Genomic DNA, 18186 nt, shown 5'->3' on the forward strand with positions numbered 1-18186 from the left:
GTTATCATGTGGATTTCTTTGAAGAACACTGTGAAGTTGTAAGTAATTATACAGGCAAAGTGGTTCTGAAAGGTTACAAATATGGTAACATATATGAAGCCAGACTTTCAACAAATTCTGATGGTTCCGCAATCTGTCTGTTAAGTAGAGCATCAATTGAAGAAAGCCGGAATTCGCACAAGAGACTCTCTCATTTAAATTTCAACAACATAAATGAGCTAGTAAAGAAAGATCTTGTGAGAGGACTTCCAAAAATAGTATTTGCTCCTGATGGTCTTTGTGACTCATGTCAAAAGGCAAAACAAAGAAAATCTTCATTCAAGAGCAAAACCGAATCCTCAATTCTTGAGCCTTATCACTTACTGCATGTTGATCTATTTGGTCCAGTCAATGTCATATCTATTGCAAAGAAGAAATATGCTATGGTTATAGTGGATGAGTTCACAAGATACACTTGGGTGTATTTCTTGCACAAGAAGAATGAAACTACATCTACTCTAACTGATCATGTCAGACAGCTGGATAAGTTAGTCAAAGATTCTGTTAAAATCATAAGAAGTGATAATGTCATGGAAGAGTTCTGCAAAGAGCATAAAATAAAGCAGGAATTTTCTGCACCTGGAACTCCACGGCAGAATGGAGTTGTAGAAAGAAAGAACAGGACTCTTATTGAAGCTGCACGAACTATGCTTGATGAAGCAAAGCTACCAACCTACTTTTGGGCTGAAGCTGTGCAGACAGCTTGTTTTGCACAGAATGCTACACTCATAAACAAGCATGGAAAAACACCATATGAGATGGTGAAGAAAAAGAAGCCAAATCTGAAATACTTTCACGTATTTGGATGCAAGTGTTTTGTTCTTAAGACTAATCCTGAACAGCTGTCAAAATTTGATCTAAAAGCTGATGAAGGAATTTTTGTTGGATATCCACTTTCCACAAAAGCCTTCAGAGTCTACAATTTAAGAACAAGGGTTATCATGGAATCTATCAATGTATCTCTTGATGATAAAAAGATTACTGGACTTGAAGATTTCAATGATCATGATCAACTGAGATTTGAAAATGAAGATGTAAATTCTGATTCTGTAAATTCTGATGACCTAAGTCCTGATCCTGTAAGTTTTGATGGGTTAAATTCTGATGTCATTGAAATTGTGGTAACTGCTCCAAAGGAAAATGCACCTGTTCAGGGGGAGCAAGCTGATGATCATACCACATCTCAAGACTCTCAAGAAGCATCAGAACCAGTCACTGGCTCTTCAAGTTCCGATTCATCAAGTTCTGATGAGCCAAATTCTGACAATTCTGGAAACTCTGATTCTTCAATTCCTGAAGGATCCAACTCAAATTCTGGAATCTCAGAGAGCATAACTTCAGAGGGAGCATCAGAAGATGCTGATGGAGATAACATGGATCATGGGGGAGGATCCAATTCTAGAGATCAACTTTCATCTGCAAGGAAGTGGACTAAATCATATACACCTGACTTAATAATTGGAGATCCTGAAGCAGGTGTCAGAACTAGAACATCAACATCAAATGAATGTCTCTACCATTCCTTTCTATCTCAGACTGAACCAAAGAAAGTGGAAGAAGCTCTTCAAGATGCTGATTGGGTGCAAGCAATGCAGGAAGAGTTAATGAATTTGAAAGAAATAAAGTCTGGACCCTAGTGCCAAGACCAAAGAACAGATCCATTGTTTGCACAAAATGGGTGTTCAGAAACAAAACTGACAGTGATGGCATAATTACAAGAAATAAAGCAAGGCTGGTTACTAAAGGTTACTCTCAACAAGAGGGTATTGACTATGATGTAACATTTGCTCCAGTTACTAGATTGGAAGCCATAAGAATCTTTTTGGCTTATGCTGCTCACAAGAAGTTTAAAGTCTTTTAAATGGATGTGAAAAGTGCTTTTCTCAATGGAGAATTAGAAGAAGATTTATATGTTGAACAACCTCCAGGATTTGTAGATCCAAAATTTCCTAATCATGTCTACATACTTGATAAAGCACTTTATGGCCTTATCTAAGCTCCAAGAGCATAGTATGGGACTTTAGCTCAATTTCTTCTGGAAAGTGGATTTACCAGAGGCACAATTGATAAAACTCTGTTCTACCTCAACCATGGAAATGACTTATTTTTGGTACAAATATATGTTGATGATATCATCTTTGGCTCTATAAATACAAAACTTTGTGAAAGATTTTCCAAGTTAATGCAGTCAAGATATCAAATGAGTATTATGGGAGAACTTAGCTATTTTATGGGACTTCAAGTCAAGCAAACTGAAGAAGGTACTTTCATAAATCAATCCAAGTACATCAGAAATTTACTCAAAAAATTTGGAATGCAAGACAGTTCAACTGCATCCACTCCCATGGCCACTGCCACCAAGTTAGATAAACATACTTGAGCATTAGTAGATATTACTAACTATAGAGGTATGATTGGCTCTTTACTCTATTTAACTGTAAGTAGACCTGATATCATGTATGCTACCTGTCTTTGTGCAAGATTTCAGGCTGATCCAAGAGAACCTCATCTAATAGCTGTGAAAAGAATTTTCAAGTACCTCAAGGGTACAACTGATCTAGGATTGTGGTATCCCAGGGAATCAGATTTTAAGCTAATAGGTTACTCAGATGCAGATTTTGCAGGATGCAAAATAGACAGGAAAAGCACTAGTGGAAGCTGCCAATTTCTTGGAGGCAGATTGGTTTCTTGGTTTAGCAAGAAATAGAAATCAATTTCCACATCAACTGCAGAAGCAGAGTATATTACTGCAGGAAGCTGTTGTGCAAATATTCTTTGGATGAAGAATCAGTTACTGGACTATGGGTTAGAATTTTCTAAAATACCTATATACTGTGACAATCAAAGTGCTATTGCTATGACATGAAATCCAGTTCAACACTCAATGACAAATCACATCAGCAATAGGTACCATTTTATAAGGGAACATGTGATGGAAGGTACAGTGGAATTACATTTTGTTCCAACAGATCAACAACTAGCAGATATCTTCACAAAACCACTATGTGAAGCTACCTTTACAAGACTGATATATGAACTTGGAATGGTTTCAGGTTCTTTCTCAAAATATGTTTAGTTTTTGTTCTTATGCATCAGACTTTATGATCAGTGTTTACAGATTTTCTTATTTCCATGTAATCTATGCTTAAATTGTAATATATTAAATACTGATTGTTATCTGATGTGATTCTATAAACTCTGAAAGTGTTTTGAATGTTCTGTGACTATTCAATCCAATGAGGATTATCTTGTTAGATGCTGACTTGGTAGTCTTTAACAAACTATGTATCCCATGTTTGAATTAGTTGTTTATGTGGAAATCAATAACACAAGCAAATTCTAATTTTGATCTTAGTCAGATTTACTTTGTGTATCTTATTACTAAGTCACAAACTAGATTATTGCTTCTTATCTGTCAAATTCTGATGTCAGTAAATTTTAAGGATGAACTACATGCTTGATAAGCCTCACTTACCTGAAGAAAATAAAATAAAAGAAAAAATTGAAATCAGGTACTCCTTTGAGATCTAGAGTAATTTATGTGAGAGGGAAGATCCAAGTGCATTGCTGGTATTAAGTTATATGCATTAGAAAAGCAAATTGATTTCTTTTTAGTGACTTTTCACATTCTCTGATTACTGGAGAAATATTCTGATAACAGCATAAATTCTGATAGCAGTTGTAACTCATTTACACTGAGAAGCCACTATGAAAAGAATTTTAAAAGATGCATAAAATGAGCACAAACAGTTGAGGTGGACTCTTGCATAAATTTATTCTATAGTAGACTTCAAAATTAAAGACAGATTTTAAGCATTTTTCTTAGTTATGCCTTATTTCTAAGATATCTAAAGTTTATCAGACTTTAATCTTTATCTGATTATTTGAAAATGCACACACTCTCACTCCATATGAATGATGAAAATTACTGTGGTGATTAAGTTATTTCCGACAAACAGTTAAGTATCATTTGCATAAATTCCGAGGACAAGTTCTGATGATTAAACTCTGAAGAAACCAGTCAGTATTTATGTGAAGAATCACAAGAATAGTCATTCACTTTTTTGAGTACAGAAGCCATATTCAGATGACCGTTAAATTCTGATGATAGTCAAGTTCTGATGTAAATCCTGATGCTTATGTGGCATTATTTATTTACTTGACTTATTTGTAGTTTTTACTGTAACGGTCATATTTATCAGAAAATAATTAAGTGAGATAAAAACAGTGATAATCATTTGATTAATGGTTTGCGTGTTTGTTTTGGTAACCGCATGTGAGCAATAATTATTGCACGTTTACCGTGCCCACTAATAATGTTTTGACTGTTTACATGCTGCCAATTGTAAAATGTCTGTTTTACTTCCAAAAAGTGCCGTTGAGTGGAAAGAGTATATATATTAGAGTTAAAAGATTTCATAATCTTTTACCTACTCTTACTTTATCTATTAATTCTTTTACTCTCTCTATCTTTTTCTCTCTATTTTCTGACGGACTCTCTTACAGGCATTTTATCAAACACCTTTCGTACGCACAACTTTTCACTTAATTTCTTATAGAAATGAACCCAAGGACATCATCTTTAATGGAGCCAAGTTCGTCCCCAATAACTACATGGCTATTCTCAACAAGGATGATGCTCCATCAGATCTTCATTTTATTAAATATTTTCTGGCTAACAGTGAGATTGGGTATGCTTTGACCCAACCACAATTACTCTCAGGATCACAGATACTGGAATTTTGGAGGAGTGGAGTTTATGATGATGGTGGTGAAGCTGGGTCCCCAAGTATTATTTTCACAACAGGGGAAGATGAGCATCTGGTTACTTTGTCTACTGTTCGACAAGCTCTACATCTTCCAGAAAATTGTAATTTTAATGCTCAGATTGAAGATCCACTACTACAGAGTATGATGGCCAATCTTGGCTATGAGAAAAGTTTGCCCAAGCTGGGACAACTGAAGAGGCCATACATTTGAATGGAGTGGAGTTTATTCTTTGACTGCATCACCAGAGCTTTTGCCAACAAATGCTCCAACTTTGATGTCATTCCAATTCTGAGTCAGCAAATAGGGTATGCCCTTCTTAATCAAACTCATTTTGATTATGCTACTGCTATTTTGGGTTTTATTGGGGATAGGATGAATGAGGACCCAAATACTGTTTACTTTGCTAGATTTTGTCAAATCATTTACAGTTTTTGTTGTTCAGATAAGCCCCAAAACTTTAGTGAGTCAATTCAACCTTTAAACTTGCTAAAAGGGTTTCACAGACTTGTTATCTACTAATAATAAGAAAAACTTACTAAGACCCCTTCAAATTCCTGAATATGTAAAACAGTTCTTAGTAAACTCTGACCCCAACACATATACACCCAAATTTCCTGAAGTTGCACCCTCTCAACCTCCACCAACACAACCTTCCAACTCTCAACCACAACCTACCATCAGAACCTATTTCCTGAAAGGAATATGTCCTAAGTCCAATCATGTATGAGGATTTAGGAATAACTTTTATGTAATCTGTTTTGATTTCATTGATATTAATAAAAGACTTGTTTTGTTTTTATTACGGGCTTTATCTATTTAAGTGTTTAAATAAGATATACCATAGTTTAGAGTAAACCTTTTTATGGATTATGATGAGATCATAATAGTGAGACCTAAAAAGATGATAACTCTAAACTTAAATAGTTCCTGGTCATAGGATTACTAACTAGTAATTAATAATCCGCAAAGATCGGTACATACTATGCTTGCTTCATTATGAAGGATGTCTGTTCTCATAGACATTTGTGTGGTGACACTATAGCTAGTATGTAGGTGCTTATTATAGAATAAGTTCACTGAACATGACTCACACAGCTGAACAACTGATGGAGTTCACTCACGTGTCAGCAGTTGTTCACATAGTGATAGTTGTACAAGTATCCTTAGACTTGAGGTCATCATAGTCATCTTGTGTACACTGAACTATGTTTTGGTTTAGTTCTTAGTCTCCAGGGATAATTATTAGGGCTCTACTGGGTATAGGAATTTATACACGAAGATAGTGTATGATCAATAAAGGATCTACCCCTTCCAGTGAAGGAAGCGAATGTTCAAGGTTGATCCACTTATGCTAGTTCAGGAATCTCTGGCCAGAGTGAATGAAATTAGAAAGGAGTTTCTAATTTGCATAGAACTACGCATAGTAAATGGTAAGCAAGTGATTAAATTAGATAGACTTGACACGAGATCCATGCCTTGTATTTAATCGGGACATTGTAGGGTAAAAGGAGTTTATTGTACGGTAACTATTCACTGAATAGGTTCTTGGTATTCTAAGCAGTGAATTCATATTATCCGGATAGTCGCGATATGCTGAGAAGTATCCCTCACGATGTAGAATAAATGTGATTAATTAATTAATCATATTTAATAAATTAGAGAATTTATATAAATAATGATAAAATAGTTTTATTATTATTTATTTCTACTACCGGCTTAATATTGAACCTACAGGGTCACACCATAAAAAGAGAATGATTTAATGGTGGAGGAATTAATTAATAATGACTAATAATTATTTATTTGTGAAATAAATAATTAATTGGCAAATTTAATAATTGATTAAATGAGATTTAATTGATTATAAATTAATTAAGAAAAGTTCTTAATATTATTAATTAAGGATTTAATTTTTGGAAATTAAATCAAGAGAGAGAATTATTTCTAAAGTGTTTAGAAAAAGGATTAATAATTAAAAGGTGTTTTAATTATTAATGAGAATAAAAAATGGGATAATAATAATAATATTTATGGGAAAATTTCAGCTGAAAATTTTGCCTATAAATATACTATTATAGACCCTATATTTTATTCGAACCCGATAAACCCAAAAAGTTTGGAAAACCCAATTCTTTCCACCTCCTTCCTCCTCCTTAACATCGTTTTCTTGGTGGATACCGGTGGAGTGCTTCACACTTGAGGAGCAACTGCTAAGGATCTCTGATCGTTGTCTCCGAATTATTTTAAAGGTTAGATTCGACCCCCCTACGTTTTTACCACGATTTATATGCTTTTATTTGGATTTTATGTGTGTAAAAGTGTTTTGCCATGCCCCCGCTGCGTTTAAAATCTAATAATGGTATCGGAGCATAGGTTGTATGCATATAGATCTGTGGTAAAAATTTCAAAATTTTATGTGCTTGTATGAATTAATTATGATTTTTACAAGTTATATCATGGATTAATTTTGTCTGATGAGAAATCATTTCTCAGAATAATTTTGAATGTTGATCTGGGTTCTACAAGTTTTGTAGATCGTCTGGGTATTTTTTTCATAATTTTATGATGTATAGATTTTTTATTATGAATTTTTGAAGTTGTTTTAATTAAATTCGTAATTAAATATGTATATATAGTATATATATATATTTGTATATACATCTGTATTGTTGCTGTAGAATTCTGTGTTGCACGGAAAACAAACAAGACAGACATGTCAGGCGGCTGTCAGGCGCTGTCAGGCTCGTTTTCCGAGGAAGAAAAGGCGGCTGCTGCAAAAGAAAAAAAAAAGGGGTGTCGCGCATTCCGGGAATGCGTTACACACCTGTGGCGCATTCACAGAATGCGTTACACCTTTTAATGGCTTAAAAGGGTTGTAACGCATCACCGGAATGCGTTACAGGGCTTGTAACGCGTTCCTGTAATGCGTTACAGCCCGACTGTCCACATTAAAATTAATTTTCTGGGAGTTTCGTAACTCCGTTTTAGGCGTACAATATACCGTTGGATTCGTTTTTCCGAGACGGATCTAATTGAGTGATCAATTTTAGTTTATATAAAAGTTTTGAACTGTTTATATTTCCATGAAGTGTTTTAAAGCTATTTTTGACTGTTTTAGTTGCTTTTAAATGCTTCATGTGATACATAGAGATGTATAATGCTTAGACTAATGTGCTAGATGATATAACATGCCTACCTTGATGTTTATTCATGTTGTTATATGTGATATATGCTTAGTTTATCATGCGTTGATAGATTTAGGTGAACTTAAATGAACATAAGGCGTTTGTTAGACAACCTAGTATAGTGAAATTGTTTCATAACCTTAATAATAATATTATGAATACAATCATGAGATTCTTGTGTTTATGAAACACGTAATTGAATATAAATTTTCAATATGAGAGAAAGGATGATTCTGTCAACAACAGATTTCTATCTGTAAGAAAGGGTTATTAAGTGACGCCTTTTGACAATGCTCCACCCGATCTGGGAATCATCTGATTATTGATTATTGATTTGAAATATTTAATTTAAAAGGAAGAATCTCTTTATAATATGATTATGATTGTAATGTAATATAATCCCTCTAAAATTAAATAATATCAAGTAGTAATTGGCCAATGACACAACGGGCTTGTGTCGGTCATAGCCTTCCAACATGATAGAAAAGTAGTTCTTATTTTTGAATCATTGTCGTTTCGTACCACAGCCGAGGGCTTTGATTTCGAAATAAGAAGTACTTGTCTATTACATAGAGATGTGTACATTGAATAAGAATCTAAAGGTCGTTACGTGCCACAGCCGTGGGCCTTTGGGGACTGATTCAATTGTACGGAATGTTGGGTTAGACTTGACTTAGAATATTGAGTTTGTCGTGCCACAGCCGTGACTCAATTATTCAAGAGGCTAAAGTTTGATTAGGGAATAACATTAGATGTAATTGACAAGATTTGTCTGCCTATTGAACATTACATGGCGTTTCGTGCCACAGCCGGGGTTGTGTAATGGAATGTAGGATCCCTATTCCCACTAGCATTATGAATGCTTAATTTTTCACGTAGGGGGTTGAATAAATTAGATAAACTAGTGGGAGCCACTTATGAATAAAGACCCGATTCATATAGTGTTTTTGAAATGAAATCGAATATTTGCTAAGTGTTGTTATGTGTTTATCATTTACAGATTTACTTTGTACGTTATGTCTTCTGCACTATCACTCAGGAGCATACTAGATGCTCAGAAATTGACTGGTCCTAATTATGCTGACTGGCTTCGAAACTTGAGAATTGTTCTCAGGATTGAGAAGCTGGAATACGTGATTGACTCACCTAAGCCTACTGAACCTGCTAGTGATGCACATAATGATGAACATGTTGTGTATCGTAAGTGGTTAGATGATGTAAATGTTGCTCAATGCATCATGCTAGCTTCCATGAACATTGAGCTACAGAAGCAACATGAGCATATGGATGCTCACACTATCCTAATGCATCTACAAGAGTTGTATGATATGGAGGGAAGGACAACTCGATATGAGATATCGAAGGAGTTATTCAGTTGTAGGATGTCTGAGGGATCATCTGTGAATGACCATGTACTTAAGATGATCAATTTGATTGAACGTCTTGGACAACTTGGTTTTGCCATGGATGGGGAGCTGAGCCAAGACTTGGTCTTGCAATCGCTTCCGAGTTCGTTCTCGCAGTTTGTTGTGAACTTTCACATGAATAAGTTGGATGTCAGCCTGCCTGAACTCCACAACATGTTGAAGACTGCGGAATCGAATTTTCCCCCTAAGAAGAGTTCTGTTCTTCTAATTGGTGAAGGTTCCAATCCTAAGAAAAGGAAGAGGAACCCTTCCAAGAAGAAGAAAGTAGGTGAAGAAAAGCCGATTCCACCAAAAACTGAAGACCCCAAGAGCAAAGTTGTTTACTTTCACTGTAACAAGGTGGGGCACTGGAAGAGGAACTGCAAGGTTTACCTTGCAGAATTGAAGAAGAAGAAGGGTAGTGAGACTACCGCTTCTGATTCAGGTATGTTCATGATAGAAGTGAATATGTCATTAAATCAAATTTCTACTTGGGTATTAGATACCGCCTGTGGTTCTCAGATCTGCAATTTGTTGCAGGGACCAAGGAGAAGTAGGACTCTTGAGGAAGAGGAGGTGATTCTACTAATGGGAAATGGAGCAAGAGTTGCTGCTGAAGATGTAGAATCATTTCATTTACATAAGCCTACGGGCAAGATTATTGTTTTAAATAATTGTTATTTTGTTCCCTCGATTGTGAGGAATATTATTCCCATGTTAGACTTGGCTGGATTTTCATTTATTATTGAGAATAATGAATGTTCTATTCTTAGAGATAATATTCTTTATGGACGTGGTACTTTAAATAATGGTCTGTATAAATGTGACATAATTTACTTCAGATTGAACAAACTAATAAAAGAAAAGGGATGATGAAAATCTCACTTCATAGTGGCACTACAGTCTCCATTTAGTAGACATGGAGAGAGGACTGCAAATTTGCTAGGAATGGTACACACAGATGTATGTGGACCAATGTCTAAGCAAGCCATGGGTGGATTTTCATACTTCATTACTTTAATAGATGATAGATCTAGATTCGGATATGTGTTTGATGAAACACAAGTCTGAAGCCCTTTGAAAAGTTCAAAGAGTATAAGTATGAAGTGGAGAAACAAACCAAATATAGTATTATAATTCTTCGATTAGATCGAGGTGGTGAATACTTGAATGGAGAGTTTCTGGATTATCTCAAAGTAAATGGTATAGTCTCCCAGTGGACTCCTCCAGATTGGTATCTGAAAGGAGAAATTGAACTTTGTTAGACATAGTTCGGTCCATGATGAGCTATGCAAATCTTCCAGTATTCCTATGGGGTTATGCATTGGAAACCTCAACATATTTACTGAATAAGGTGTCTTCCAAATCTGTTCCTTAAACTCTGTATGAGATATGGAAAGAAAGGAAACCGAGTCTTAAACATGTTAAGATTTGGGGATGTCCAGCTTAAGTCAAGTAAGTTGACCCAGATAAGCTGGAATATCGATCCGTAAAATGTAGTTTTGTGGGATATCCTAAAGAGACTTTAGGGTATTACTTTTACACCGATCATCGGGTGTTTGTCTCCAGACATGGTACCTTCTTGGAAAAGGAGTTTATCCTTGAAGGAAACAGTGGGAGCAAAATTAAACTTGATGAAGTTCAAGAAGCACAAACTACTACGGATCAAGTGGAAACACCTGTTCTGACTGAACAACCTTTTATGGAACAGCCCATTCGTAGATCAGGGAGAGTGTCTCGCCAACCTGAGAGGTAATATGGCCTTGTCATTGAGAATGACAATGAGTTGTCGATCATTGATGATGACGAACCTGTGACCTATAATGAGGCTATGAGTAGTGTTGACTCAGAGAAATGGCATAGTGCCATGAAATCCAGAATGGAATCTATGTATACGGTATACAAAAGATAGATTATAGCAGATGGCCAGGTGGTGACCTATAAGGCCAGGCTTTTGGGAAAAGGATTCAAACAAAGGCAATGGATTGACTTTGATGAAACCTTTTACCTGTAGCCCTGTTATAATCAGTTCAGATTTTGCTTGCGATTGCTGCTTACTACGACTATGAGATCTGGCAAATAGCCAGATGGTTTTCTTTCCAAGAGAAATGAAAACCTAGTGTGTAAGCTACTGCGAACCATATGTGGTTTAAAGCAAGCTTCTCGAAAGATGGAACATTCATTTTGATGAGACAATCAAAGAGTTTGATTTTATCAAAAACGTAGATGAACCATGTGTCTACAAAAGGGTTAGTGGGAGCGCGGTAACATTTCTTGTATTGTATTGAATTAGAGTTGACACACATAACAACATAGCAGACCCACTCACAAAGCTACTTTATGAAAGTCACTTTGATCGTCATAAAGACAAGATGGGTATTAGATACCAGAGTGATTGGCTTTAGTACAAGTGGGAGATTGAAAGGAATATGTCCTAAGTCCAATCATGTATGAGGATTTAGGAATAACTTTTATGTAATCTGTTTTGATTTTATTGATATTAATAAAAGACTTGTTTTGTTTTTATTACGGGCTTTATCTATTTAAGTGTTTAAATAAGATATACCATAGTTTAGAGTAAAGCTTTTTATGGATTATGATGAGATCATAATAGTGAGACCTAAAAAGATGATAACTCTAAACTTAAATAGTTCCTGGTCATAGGATTACTAACTGGTAATTAATAATCCGCAAAGATCGGTACATACTATGCTTGCTTCATTATGAAGGATGTCTGTTCTCATAGACATTTGTGTGGTGACACTATAGCTAGTATGTAGGTGCTTATTATAGAATAAGTTCACTGAACATGACTCGCACAGCTGAACAACTGATGGAGTTCACTCACGTGTCAGCAGTTGTTCACATAGTGATAGTTGTACAAGTATCCTTAGACTTGAGGTCATCATAGTCATCTTGTGTACACTGAACTATGCTTTGGTTTAGTTCTTAGTCTCCAGGGACAATTATTATGGCTCTACTGGGTATAGGAATTTATACACGAAGATAGTGTATGATCAATAAAGGATCTACCCCTTCCAGTGAAGGAAGCGAATGTTCAAGGCTGATCCACTTATGCTAGTTCAGGAATCTCTGGCCAGAGTGAATGAAATTAGAAAGGAGTTTCTAATTTGCATAGAACTACGCATAGTAAATGGTAAACAAGTGATTAAATTAGACAGGTTTGACACGAGATCCATGCCTTGTATTTAATCGGGACATTGTAGGGTAGAAGGAGTTTATTGTACGGTAACTATTCACTGAATAGGTTCTTGGTATTCTAAGCAGTGAATTTATATTATCCGGATAGTCGCGATATGCTGAGAAGTATCCCTCACGATGTAGAATAAATGTGATTAATTAATTAATTATATTTAATAAATTAGAGAATTTATATAAATAATGATAAAATAGTTTTATTATTATTTATTTCTACTACCAGCTTAATATTGAACCTACAGGGTCACACCATTAAAAGAGAATGATTTAATGGTGGAGGAATTAATTAATAATGGCTAATAATTATTTATTTGTGAAGTAAATAATTAATTGGCAAATTTAATAATTGATTAAATGAGATTTAATTGATTATAAATTAATTAAGAAAAGTTCTTAATATTATTAATTAAGGATTTAATTTTTGGAAATTAAATCAAGAGAGAGAATTATTTCTAAAGTGTTTAGAAAAAGGATTAATAATTAAAAGGTGTTTTAATTATTAATGAGAATAATAAATGGGATAATAATAATAATATTTATGGGAAAATTTCAGCTGAAAATTTTGCCTATAAATATACTATTATAGACCCTATATTTTATTCGAACCCGATAAACCCAGAAAGTTTGGAAAACCCAATTCTCTCCACCTCCTTCCTCCTCCTTAACATCGTTTTCTTGGTGGATACCGGTGGAGTGCTTCACACTTGAGGAGCAACTGCTAAGGATCTCTGATCGTTGTCTCCGAATTATTTTAAAGGTTAGATTCGATCCCCCTATGTTTTTACCACGATTTATATGCTTTTATTTGGATTTTATGTGTGTAAAAGTGTTTTGCCATGCCCCCGCTGCGTTTAAAATCCAACATTTCCAACCAGCATAATCTTCTCAACCACAATCATCAGCACCTACTACCAAACCAACCTATAGTACTTTCCAAAATGTGCCAGTTGTAAAATCTTCAAGAGCAAAATCTATTCCTCAATCTCCACCAAGGAGAAGAAGAAAGATAATTCTGAGGGATGAATCAGATGAAGATGAGCAAGTCCAGGTTCATGCATCAGAACCTGTGACAATAGAAGATGAAAAGGAAATTTTTCAGAAAGAGGTAACTGCTCAGAAACAGACTGAAGCTGAGGGTTCTGGAATTTTAAAAAGGAAAAGAACTTCAAGTTCTGATACTGCTCAAGCAACTCCTCCATCATCCAGAAGATCAAAGAAGAAGATAGTAGGTATGAAAATTACACAAGCTCAATATGAAGAAGCTGAGGATGGGGATCAGGAATCTCTGATCTCATCAGAACCAATAGTGATTGAAACTTTGCCACCTCCACCTCAAGCTGAAGACACTGTTCAAGATATAGTGATCACACCTCATGTCTCTCCAATCAAAGAAACTGTTACAGTTGAAGATTCAGGATTAAGTCCTGAAATTGATATTCACAGGCTGAACATACCAACTGTCTTGTATCTGGAAGCTCCAGCAAAGGAGACAACTCCACCTGTTTCTTCACTATATGCTAAAGTTCCTACCACACCAATTCTGGATATGGAAACAGATGAAGTTGTACCAGAATCACCTTCAGTGACACACACTTTAGTACTGTCAGAAGATGATGAGATTCACTCAAGTTCTGGAGACAGTGCTCCAGTAAATGCTCCAATTCTTGGAAAAGAGGCATTGTTAAAATTTGTTGAAGAAGATGCTCATGTTCCTTGGGAAGAAACTCATAGAGGAGTTGAGTGGACCAAGAAGTGGAATGAATCTGACTTCATTCCCATGCTCAAAAGTTCTGACAGATCATATTGTAAAAGCTAATGAGTTGTTGACAAATTCTGACTTCGAAGCTCAACTTAAAGTCACAGCTCTTAGTACTAAATCTCTTCAGGGTCAACACTCCATTACTCATGAAAAGGTTGATAAACTTCTGGAAAAAGCTGATAAGCTGGATATGGAGATCAAGCTAGACAAGAAGAGGTTTATCAGACCTATTCAAGAGAAAGTTGAAGCTATTGAGAAAGTTCAAGAAGAGCAGCAGGCCCAACTGGCTGAGGTCCTGCAGAATCAAGCCTCTCAACAAGCACAACTCAATGAAATCCAATCTTTAGTGGAATTCTTTCTTTCACTACTCCTATCAGATGATGCCAAAAAGGGGGAGAAGGTAGTTAAGTCCAAATGCTCTACTATTCAAACACTGAAGAAGAAGGATGATAAAGAAGATGACCAGGGAAACCCTAGCAAGGGCAAGGGTCAAGGTCATGGCAAGCATGGCAGCAAAGTTTCTTCACAGAAACTAATTTCTGATTCTAACAAATCTTCTACACAGAAGAATACAAGTTTTGAAGCTGTGAATGCTCAAGTTCTGAAAGCAAGTTCTGATAATCAAAGTCTGATATCAAGTTCTGATATTCTCATTCAAGGAGGAAGTCAAGACTCTCAGAAGTTTTTATAAACTCTGAAGCTTAAGGGAAGGGAGGCTACTGTCTACTATAAGGATCCCAAGATTCAGACACTTGATGAAAAGATTGCTAGAAGATTATTTCTCAAGCATAATCCTGGAATGGATTTAGAGACTCTAAAGGAGGAAGAAGCTAGATTTGCAGCTGAGAAGACAAATCTTAAATCTAAAGCTTCTAATACAAAAAAACCTCCAAGGCCTAAGGCAAAAGGCATTGTGATCAAGGAAAGGTCAACTTCTGAGGCTTCAAAGCCCAAGACAAGATCACAAGTTGAAATTGATCCCAAGGAAAAAGGGAAAGGAAAGATTGATGAACCAACAAAGAAACAGGAGATGAAGATTCCTCAAATCCTGATGAAACCTGTGTGCAAAATGGTTCAGGTTTTTGATGATACAACTGCAGAAGATGAAACTGTTGAAACTCTGAAAAGAAAAAAGATAATAGAAGAATCTAAGACAACCTCTGACATAGCTCAAGTTGTTCATAGTGAAGAACAACAAGCTATAGAAGAATCTGTAAATCCTGAACAAGTCATCAAGACATCAACCTCTGACAGAGCTCAAGTTGATTTGGGCAAGATGACAGTTACTGATAAGAAGAAACTCCTATGGAAAAATGTTAAACCATCAGATCCTAAGAAAAGTCAACTGCTATCTGATTTCATGACTGTTGGATTGAAAGCCAGAGAAGCAAGAGACAGAGCTTGATTAGGTTCTGAAGAAGCCAAGATCAAAACAGGAGTTGAAGTAATTACCAAAGATCCATTCTTATTAACTGACAAACCTCTTGAGGAAGTTACACAGAAACACCTTGACAAGGTTATATCTGTTCAAGTGGTACTGAATGCTCATGATAAGAGTAATGTCAAAGAAAAGCTGATTCTATTTCTTGAAGATGGAAGAACATACAGAATGTCAGAATCAGATGTGCTGAACAAATCTCTGAAAGAACTTTAATTATTTTATTATCTTTTGGAGATAAAGTCTGAGATTACCAGAATATGGTCAAATTTCATAATGAAGACCATAAGAAATTAAGCCAAAATCTTTAGATCAAGGGTTGCAGAATTTGTTCCAAAGATAGTTGAAGATGATGGAAGTGAAATTCCAATAAAGAAGAATTCTGCTAAACTTGAAGTTATTCTGAAAGAGAAATGTCTGTGCTATAATGAAGACTCATCTCATCCAAGGGTAATTAGACTTGGTGATTGATTAGAAAGATATCACATCTCAGCACTTAGGACTGCAATCTACCAGATTGGAAGTCAAGATGAAGAAATGAAGCAAGTCAAGGCTACATTAGCTCAAGTCATGAAAAATGCAGAAGAGAAGCTGATATCAAACTTTATCAAGAATAATTTTGGATTCAGATTGATTCAGTAAGATTGGTAAAAGCTGCAAGGACTGTAAGTTGTAGTTAGTTGTCTAAATAAACTCTCATTGCATTTGTACTTAAATGTTTTTGATATCATCAAATCTATTAACTTGTATATTTTTCATAATTTACAAGTTGGGGGAGATTGTTAGATATATTTGTGATACCATGTCTAATCTGTTGTGTTTAGTTTCAGAACTTAATATCAGGACTTATTAGGACTTACTGGAAATTAGAACTTACTGAAGTCAGAACTTATATCAGAACTTAAGGCCGTCAGGATTTATATTAGGACTTAAGTGCGGGTACTTCAGATAAGGAATGCAGCTGATTTACAGGAGATGATCTGGACTAAAATAGAAGATATGCATGAAGAGTTGGACAACTAGAAGACTTATAAAAGGATAATATCTGATTGATATATTTTAGGAGACAGAATTATATTCCATATCAATTAGAAGATATCTTGTAACTGTGTACTATATAAACACAGCTTATGGTTTCCACTATATGTGTTATCATTCACGAGAACATTATTCATTGTAACCTAGCAGCTCTTAGTGATATTGTTCATCACTGAGAGAGTAGTTTAACCTACTTTGTAACAGAGCTTATTATATTGAATAAACTTGATTACTGTTACATACTTGTGTTCTAAATTGATTTGATTGTATAAACACTATATTCAACCCCCTTCTATAGTTTTGTGTGACCTAACAAACTATATTTTCATCCAGTGAAGAGGACACCCCTGGTAGGCCCAAGAAAAACAGAAACAAGAAAAATGATGTCCAGAATAGAGTAAATTATTCTATTATGTTAAAAACATAGGGTACTTGTTTAAAGTGCTCATATTGTGATCAGTGGGACCACAATTTTAGGACATGTCCATCAAAGGTTCTTCCTCGCCTTTAATTTATTCACATGACTACTTCAATTTTTGTGGTATAAATTGATCATATATCTATGTTAATGACAGAAGCTATATATCTATGTTAATGACAGAAGCTGAAGAAGTAAATGTTTAAGCACAAATAGAAGATGGAATGAAGAAAGACATAATGCAGAGTTTGATCAAAAATCCAAGTGTTCATATTGCAAGGAGGAAGGGCACAACTTAAGATCCTGCCCGATAAGGTATGTATATATAATACAAGTACTAATTATGAAATCATGTGTATCATATCATCATTATTTACTCATTTTTACAGATCATACTGGGAAACCAAGAGGAAATAAGAACTTGAAAAAAACCATGGAAAACTCAAAGATTTGTTGGAACTTATACAACAGTCTCAAGATGAAATTTATGCTTAGAATGCTAAAAAAACTACCTCTAAACATATTCACACTTAGAATGTTAGGACCATTACTGCTCATATTAAAATATCCAGTGCTCCTAAGTCCTTTCCAAGGATTAATCCGATCTTCACCATTCAAAACTTAGATATCAGAGTAAGGAAGATGCTCTCCAAAATTCAGGACAATCCGACCGTTGAAACTCTGGGAAACGCAAAAACAAGGCAGCTTACTCAACCAGAAAATTTCTCGCGAAGTTTTCATCTGTAGTTCCTGTAACTACCACTTGAAACAAACATATCAAGGCAACTTGTGGGAGTAAAAAAGGAAAAAAACACTAATAATCCTATAGTATTGGGTTGCCTCCCAAGAAGCACCTTTCTTTTACGTCTTTGGCTAGACATGAAACCAATCTTCTTGCTTGAAAATTTTACACC

This window comes from Apium graveolens, chromosome 4, assembly GCF_009905375.1.
Source record: "Apium graveolens cultivar Ventura chromosome 4, ASM990537v1, whole genome shotgun sequence".
Classification (NCBI taxonomy): Eukaryota; Viridiplantae; Streptophyta; class Magnoliopsida; order Apiales; family Apiaceae; genus Apium; species Apium graveolens.